This window comes from Mus pahari, chromosome 12 (genome assembly GCF_900095145.1).
Source record: "Mus pahari chromosome 12, PAHARI_EIJ_v1.1, whole genome shotgun sequence".
NCBI lineage: Eukaryota > Metazoa > Chordata > Mammalia > Rodentia > Muridae > Mus > Mus pahari.
Window position 1 is genome coordinate 25,147,606 of NC_034601.1, and position 8,692 is coordinate 25,156,297.

The following is an 8,692-nucleotide window of genomic DNA, read 5'->3' on the forward strand; positions in this document are numbered from 1 at the left end:
GTGTGTGTGTGTGTGTGTGTGTGTGTTGGGAGGCATTTCTGAACTATGAACTTGGAATGTCACCATTCCAAACAGATGAATAACATTTGTATAATGGGAAGATATGGAAGTAACTGTCGAATAGGTACATAACTCTGACTCCCGCATACTAGGTGCTCAAAAAGTTTGTTGTGCAGAATTAATCAACTAACCAGAAGTGGAAAAATCTAACCTTCACTATATTCACAGTCAACAGCGTCCATGAGACACAAAGCAAACCGACTAGGAGCCTCCCACCGAGGTGACAGACCAGTCCAGATACCAAGTCTCTGGCTGTCCCCAGAAGCAGGCCTTTGAGAGTAAGTGAGCAGGGTGTGGCTCATGCAGGACATGAACTTGGGTACTTGGTTCCTAAGTGACTGTGGGAGCCTGCAGAGATTAAGGCCCAGCTGGAGATCTGGGCGAGCCACACAGTGCCTGGCAACCTCTTCCAGGAGCTAACAACATACTTGATCAAGAGGCCTCCTGTGAGGTCAGGCCAGCCTGGCATGCACCAGCATGTTTCCAGAGAGCTCATTTTCCATGGGCCTTCTAGGATAGCAGCCAAGATTGGCCCTGTTACAGTCCAGTCCCACAAAAGGAAGAACTCGGTTCACACTCCACACAATGTCCACATACTGAGTAACCCCAAGGGGACCCAAAACAGTCTCCACCACGCCCACAGAAGTTGAAGGGATGACAGAGATTAAAGTTCGGTCTCCCTTTGTCCTGAACCAGCCCATGTCCTCTTCGGAACCTCTTCCCCCAGTGTGGACCCCAGAGCAGGATGCAGTCTCTCCACCCCATTCCCTGGTCCCATGAAAACCCACTTCCATTCTATGAGATTTGATCTATGACTACAGGGCTACAGACCACACAGAACAGATGATTAACCACTGAGAAAGGGCACATGTTCTAGAATTCTTTCAAGGGACCTCAGTGGGAAAGCCGATGTCACGTTCTGAGATCTTCTGAGGGAGATTGTAGCGGATACTTGTGACATCTTCCTGGGCTCTCTTCCTGAACTGTTCTCTAAGTTCAACATCCCAAAGGAAAATATATAGTTCACACACAGGCATCATCTCTCAGCAACTTGGGAAATCATTATTTGTCTTACCCATCCCTCGGATAAATGTGGCATTGGCTCAAAGCTCAAGCAAGGTCTCTCTCTCTCTCTCTCTCTCTCTCTCTCTCTCTCTCTCTCTCTCTCTCTCTGTTCTCTCCCCTAAAGTCATGTTTCTGAGAGAAAAACTTAGCATCTGAAGATTCAAATTCCGGGGACGGAACTATTCTCTCTCCCCATCTTCCCTTCCCAGCAATGGTTCTCAACCTTACAACACTGTGACCCTTTAATATAGTTCCTTGAGTTGAGGTCACTCCTAACCATAAAATTATTTCATTGCTACCTCATAACTGTAATTTTGCTAGTTATGAACCATCATGGAAATATGTAGGGTATCTAATATGCAACCTCATGAAAGGGTTGGCTGACCCCCTAGAGCAGTCTCGACCCACAGGTTGGGAGCCATTGTTTTAGTGTGTAAAGATTAACCCTAAGAGAGAAGGCCAAGTGGCCTTGGCTTAGCCTGGATGGCTGGGAGGGGGCAGGCTGCCTGATCCTGCCGTTCCTACAAAAGCTTTCCTGTCTCCTGGAACTGAGGAGTCAAGATTCCTTCCCTCACAGAGAAGAGAGGATGATAAGCAAACCCGGGCGAGACACAGTCCAGAAAACTCAGAGGAATGTCTGTTACAGGCGCCATGCTTCAGATTACCCAAGATTCACCACAGCAGGGCCTCTTCCTCCTCAGCTGGAATACAGGGAAATACAGTGACCCCAAGTGTCCTTCTCCTATTAGAGATGGTAGGGCGAGCTTCTAGATCGAAAGGCGGAGAGCCTGAGGCTGGTCCAGGATTGGCGACTCCTTCTCCAGAGAGGCAACCACACTTGTACAAGCCATTTCCTCCTGGTCTGTTTCCTCACTCATTACATGAATGAAGAATCTCTTTCCATGGTGCTCGGAGCCTATGGCTTCCTATAATCTGAGATAAACCGGAGGATGGAGTGGAGCAGAAGAGATTGAAAATACATTGTATGTATTCATCCATTACACACACACACACACACACACACACAAACACACACCCTGCTGAAGTACGGAGAGTGGAATGTAAGGTCTCATATATGCTAGACAGGGCGTCCCAATACTAAGCTGTATCCCCAGCCCTCAACTTTCTGAGACAGGATCTATGTTACCAAGACTGGTCTTGAACTCTTTAGCTCTGGTGGGTCTTGACCTTGTGATCTTCCAGCCTCAGAGGGATTTATAGACCAGCATCACCAGGCCCAGCGAATATCATATCCAGTTCTGAATTTTACTCCATTGATTTTTCTGGGCAGCTATATTTATTCTGGTTTTGATTTTTAGAGAGACTTTGGTTCTGATGTCACCATTTGAGTGGCTCATTTGCAAGCCAAATAATTTCAGATCCTGGGTTTTGAGGCCCCCAGTTTCACCCCCACATTCCTAACCTTCCCAAGGTCCTTGAGCCTGTCCTCGCACGCCTCAGTCATTAACCCAGCTGGAAACTTTCATGCCCTCAGTCCTGAGGTAGCATCCCATGATGCCTGGGAATGCCTTCCTCACCTCTGAGCCTGCAGGCTTACCTCACAGAAGTCAGACTGAGGTTAGGCTATTGGCTATGAGCACAGTTAGGGCCTCCCCAGTCCCTGGTCCCCTGTGCCTCAGCCAAGTGGGAGAGTTGAGCAGACCTCGGGCATCCCGCCCCCACCCTGCTGAGAAGGGTCTTCTTGGCAGCCACCCTCCTCCAGAGCCCATTAGGGAAGTGCACATTCCCTTGGTCTCGCTGGCTCCAGTGAGTGTTAGGGGGCGGGGGAGCATTACAGGCTATTAGCCAATGTTGAAAGCCTCTGTTTTCCACCCCCTCCCGACTTCTCTTAGCACCGTCTGGGCTTGGCCAGGAATCAAGCAGGCGTTTTTTTTTTTTTTTTGTTCAGAAGTGGCGACTTATTTTTATCAAAGATGGAATGCAGTCTCGCAGTTGTTTCCAGTGCCTCGGCATGGCAACCAAACTCTTGTTCCAAGCATTCCCAAACCTGCTTTTCCCAGTAGACGTCTCTCTCCTTTCTCCATCTAAACACTGGCCAGGGATCAGCTTAGGTTTCTGAGGTTGCAGAAATTAAGACTCATTATTAATGTCTCTACTTTAAAATGTAGGCCCTGGCTGGTGACTGGAACTCTGTAAATCCCACCCTAAAACAATCTGAGGACCACAGTACTACTGCAGTGGGTAAGCCTGGGCACTGGCTATGCCTTCCCCCTCCCCCACCCCACCCCCTTGCCTCAAGCCTTGCATTGCTGTATTTCCTCCAACTAGCTCCTCCCTCTCTGGAGGTTAGGGTGCCCACTTAGGAGGCACAGATTGCCTAAGCCTTTCTGACCCCAAAATCTTTGGGTCTGATGAAAGCTGTGGGCCATATTTGGGTAAGAAGGTGACACACTTGTTCATTTGGGACATATTTATTAGACAGACACAAAAGGGACATAAAGACATATAGAGGAACAATTTCGAATTCATTTTGAGGGTTATGAGAAGTTTCTTTGGGGATTCTGTGATGAGCTCAAAGACTCTAAGAAGACATGATGATGATGATGATTTCAGTAAAGGATACAGATGCCAGATGCCATCTAAACGCCTGCCTGAGATCAGGCCAAAAAAGCAGCCACAGGAAAATGATCCCGGCTTCCTTCTTGCCCCAGTATCGCCAGGAGGCACCCACAGACAGACATGCAAGCACAAGATGCCTGGAATGTCAAATGTGTTTCTGGACACTCCCAGCTGCCAGGAGCTAGCTGGCTGCCACGGCGGGGGGTGGGGGGGGAAGGCAAACACGTCTCTTCTCTCCTAGGCTTTATTTTTCTCACGGTGTCTGAAAGGGCTGTGATCAGGTGATATGGGTAGGACTGCTCCCAGTACAGGTGCGGGGCAGGTAGGAGGGGAGGAGAGAGATCCGCCCCGCCCAGTGTGTGCTTACTCTGAGCTCTTTCAATAGCCCTACCAGCTCTTGGCAAGGCAGCAACCTCCTCTCTGGCAGGCTGCAGGGAATCGAGTGTGAGAAAGTCAGTCATGCGAAGGAGAAAGAAAAAAAAAAAGCTTTGAGTCCTCAGGCAAAATACCACCACTACCCCTAGCTCTAAACCAAACCCACAAAACAGTCCCAAAAACCGGGGGTGGGGGTGGGGGTGGGGAGTCTCTCCCAGGCTACAGACATTTGTTTTTTTGCTTTAAAAGCCAACAGGTGATAAAGCAAGACAGAGAAGTCAGACCCTCACGGGTGATGGGTTACACTGGGAACAGGCAGGAAGAAGCCCCTGTTACTGATTACAGGGCACAAAGCAGTGTGTAAGATTCTGCTTTATTGACACCATACTGGGAGCAAAAAGACCTCCTCCACTCAACACCCCCCCCCCCCCGGCACAGGACTCCGTCTTAGTAGGGGAAGATATGTCTGAAAAGCATTCCAGGGAACTTTTCAAGTCGAAAAAGCCTTTCTGGATATTGAGTTCACTGCCTCTGTTGGAGGGTGGACAGCACCAATTGGACAAACCTTCACTGTCCAGAGTTAAGAGATGAAAACCTCATCTACGGGGTCTGTCTGCAAAGTGACCTTGTTCTTGAATACTTAGCAGAGTCAAGACTCAGGACCTCTATGGCTTCTTAACACTATTTCGAGAGGGCAGTGCAGAAGCACAGATGTATACATAATGTTTGATCACTTGGATCTGCTGTCCCTCCACCTAGAAGTGTGTATGTGAAGCCAGCTGCTCATTCTAGCAGGGTAAATGTTCTAAAGTGACAGTTAAGGAGTTGTGGTTAACTCTGGGACCCATGGGACGGCTGGAGGTTGCACTGGGAGACCCTACGTGACTTATTCATCCTCCACACACTTCTTTTGGTTTGCCAGGAACCAAAGCTCAAGAGGCAATAGAATCACACTAGAGAAACGTTAGAAGGGACAACGGTATCCCAGGTTGGGGCATGAGGGCTGAAGAGCAGACAGCAGACCATATTGCCGGAGGGTACCTGGAGAGGGGTAAATGCCCCCTGGGAGAATTTGTGCAGTGTTCTGATGTTGTTGAGTTTTGGGTTTTCTTTTTTTTTTTTTAAGAGCTTTCAAAGAAGCCTAAGAAGGTTATTGGGGTTACAGTGGTAAAGAAGGTAACCCCACCTTTCACCTAGAGGATTTTCAAACATACTGGAAAACCCTACTGTTTAAAAAGCAACCGACGATTTTCTTTCAGCAGCCACTACTTTCCCATCTGTTTAGGACATGAAAGGAGTGTGCAAACTCATTGGTCCAGGTTGCAGGGCAACAAAGAAGGCATTGTTTATCATTTCTTCAAAGAAGATAGGGGGCAGCCCACTCTGCAGCATATATATATTCTCCCCCCCCCCCAAGGGCAAGTCAACACTGAGGTAAAGGTTTGTCTGCAAACTCTAGGGAGGGCTGTCCTGGCAGGTAGAAGAGAGGCCAGACAACAGTTCCCTGGGGGCAAACAAATTTCTACCTCAAGTCAGTGGAGTGTATGGTTAGAGGTCAGGTGACCTGAACAAGTAGGTAGCATGTCAGCCTATGTGTGCCACTTAGGAGCCATCTCTACTAGTCTGATCCCCTTAGATGGCCTGTCTCCAAGCCCTGCAGTCCACTCTTGACACTTTCCTCAGGGCCACCTAGGGAGAACCCTGGTGTCTTTTTTCCACTAGGAACCTCCTTTGTGGCTCTTCATTGACTAAAGAGAAGGTTCAGAGTCCTTCAGAAAGCAGGATGTCCAAGGGTCTTATGAGCGGTGGTCTCAAATTTCTTACATGCCCATTTACACCCACTGTGTGTTCTATAACGGAGGACATCAGGTTCTGTGCCTTAAAAGCCATCGGTAGCTCCCTTCCTCTCCATCCCATGACTCAGCATATTTCCAACACCTCAGCCATATTTTTCTGAGGTACAGAACACAGATCCTCTCTACCAGTAACTATACTAGAAGCTTAACGTATGCCTAATTCTCCTGGATTCTCTACATCGTTTTACTTCTGTCTACTGCCTCTTTTAAAGGCATTCCCAGGGGAATCTTCTGGGGACTCTATAGATGGCAGCCATACCACACAGACACCTGGCAACGAGCTTTCTAAAGGCACTGTTATGAACTACACCCGATGAAGGTGTGGCTTCATGGCCTAAAGGCAACCCTCCGGATTCACACCCCCCCACACACACACCGCAACACCATCTAAGCCCCCAAAGGGAAAAACAGAATCCCCAAGCATTGGCCAGAAAGCCGGGTTCTGTGTGCCCCTGCAGTAGGTTGGAGAATAAATACTCCGTGGGAGCGGCCACTGTATCTCTTCATCGTGGTAATCCCAGGGTTTAACAGTGTCTGGCGTTCCACCACAAAACGGGGGGGGGGGGGCTTGCCCAAGGTCATGCAGTCAAGGAAGCACCACCTCATCCCGGACCAGAGCCGGAGAAATCATTCACATGATCTCAGTGGGAGGTTGGGGGAGGGGACGTAGGGACGAGCCGGTGCGCCTTGTGTGCCAGGCCTCCCGGACGCGGGAAAGACTGGGGGCGGGGATCAAACAACGCGCGGGGATCCCGAGCTGCCCTGAGTTCACGGCGGCGGGAAAACTGAGGGGTCCGGGGCACCCGGATGGAGGCCAGGGCAAGCAGGAGGGAGGCAGGCAGCCGCTGGGGCAGTGCGCACCGCCCGCGCCGCGCGGCAAATCCCCCAGGGAGGACGCCGCCAGAGCCCTGGCGCTCCCGGCCCGGCGCCCGCCACGTGGCACCCGGCGGCGGCGGCGACTCCCGGCGCGCAGCCCCGGCCAGCCGGCAGCACGCAGCCGCCCGTCTCTTCCCAGCCGTCCGCCGGCAGCCTCTTGGACGCAGCAAGGGACCCGGGGAAAGGGCGGGAGGCGGCGAAGCCGCTGGAACCGCAAGCCGCCGAGCGGAGGAGGCAGGAGGCTGACCCGGCCGCTTCCTAAGTGCGGTCAGGCATCTCGTGACCGCGGCGGGCGCCCGGACCCCTCCCCCGCCGCAGTCGCCGGGGTGGTTTCGGCCGCGCTCAAATCCCCAAGCCCGGAGTCCCGGTGGGCTGGGGGGGGTGTGGGTGGCGATGGGGGGGACGGAGAGGGGGGCACGAATTCCCCGATCGCCACTCTTGGGCGTGCGCTCCCTGCCCGGAAGGGCTGACCTTGGCCGGGGCGGGGGAAGGGAGGCCAGCGCGGGGGCTCAGCTTTCGGGCCGCCGCCCCCGCGGATTCCTGGCTCGCCCGGGCCGGAGGAGGGGGCCCCCGGACACACGGACGCACGCACACACCCCACACGCAGCGCGCGCCAATGAGCCCCGGCCAGGCGCAGGGGGCGGGGTTTTCCCAGGCTCGAGCACAGCAGCTGCTATTTACCTTCTTGGCTTCTCCCGGGGACCAGAGGCGGCCCCCGCTCCCTCCCGGCCGCCCGCCGCCGGCCCCCGCCTCCCTGTCCCCGGGGCGCGCGCGCGCGCACACACACACACACACACACACACGCACACACACACATCCTCTGGGCCCCGGCCGCAGCCGCGGCGGCAATAAAACATCCTGGCACGTGCTCCGACTCCAGGCGCGCCCTCGCCGGCCGGCTGATGTCAAACTGCAGCTCGGCTGGTGGAGCTCTTAAAGGGCTCGCGCGCGGGGCGCCGAGGCCGCCTTGGCCGCCCGCGGGGTGAGGAGGGGAGAGCCCCGACTCCCTTGCCCTCCGTCTCTCCGTATCGCCAACCGGGAACCTGCGGGGAGAAAGGTAGAGTGGCGGAGGAGCGAGCGCGCTCCTCCTGTCGCATTGCTATCAAAGCCCCCCTTGTTCTTTTTTTTTTTTTTCGTTTGAAATTCCATTTCCTTTCTGCCCAGTAGGGAATTATTCTGATTGTTTCCTGGAGAAGCGTGAGGTCCAAGGCTGCAATTCCAGGAGAGGAATGAACGGGCTAGAGGGAGACAGGCATCCAAAAGACACCTTGCTATGAAAACCCTGACTGTGAAGGCATTTGGGGGGAGGGTAGGGCGTGTTTAGTTTGGGGAGTTTAGCATCCCCCCCCCACCTCATGAACAGTTTTGACTCCCCTAAACATACAGATTCGAGCGGGAATTCACGTAGACATTAGAGTAACACATCTTCTTTACCTTGTTCCCTCCTTTTTTCAATCACTAAATTTTGTCTTGGCCTATATCTGTTCAAAATATTTTTCAAATGAACGTATTATACAAAGTAGCTATATTGCATGTAGCAAGAACAATAAAAACCAAAGACCTGGCCACAAAAGAAATAGACTAGAACAAACCCAAGGCGGAAAAAAAGCCCCTCTAAAGCAAAAGCCCAGAGGAAAGAGTTAGCAAAGGGTTAAAATCCTTTTGATTGACGTTGTAGCCTCTGGTGCCCCGGGCTCAGGCGCGCGCCATTGGCCGCCAGACCTTGTGCCTAGCGGCCAATGGGGGGGCGCAGTCCACGAGCGGTGCCGCGTGTCTCTTCCTCCCATTGGCTGAAAGTTACTGTGGGAAAGAAAGTTTGGGAAGTTTCACACGAGCCGTTCGCGTGCAGTCCCAGATATATATAGAGGCCGCCAGGGCCT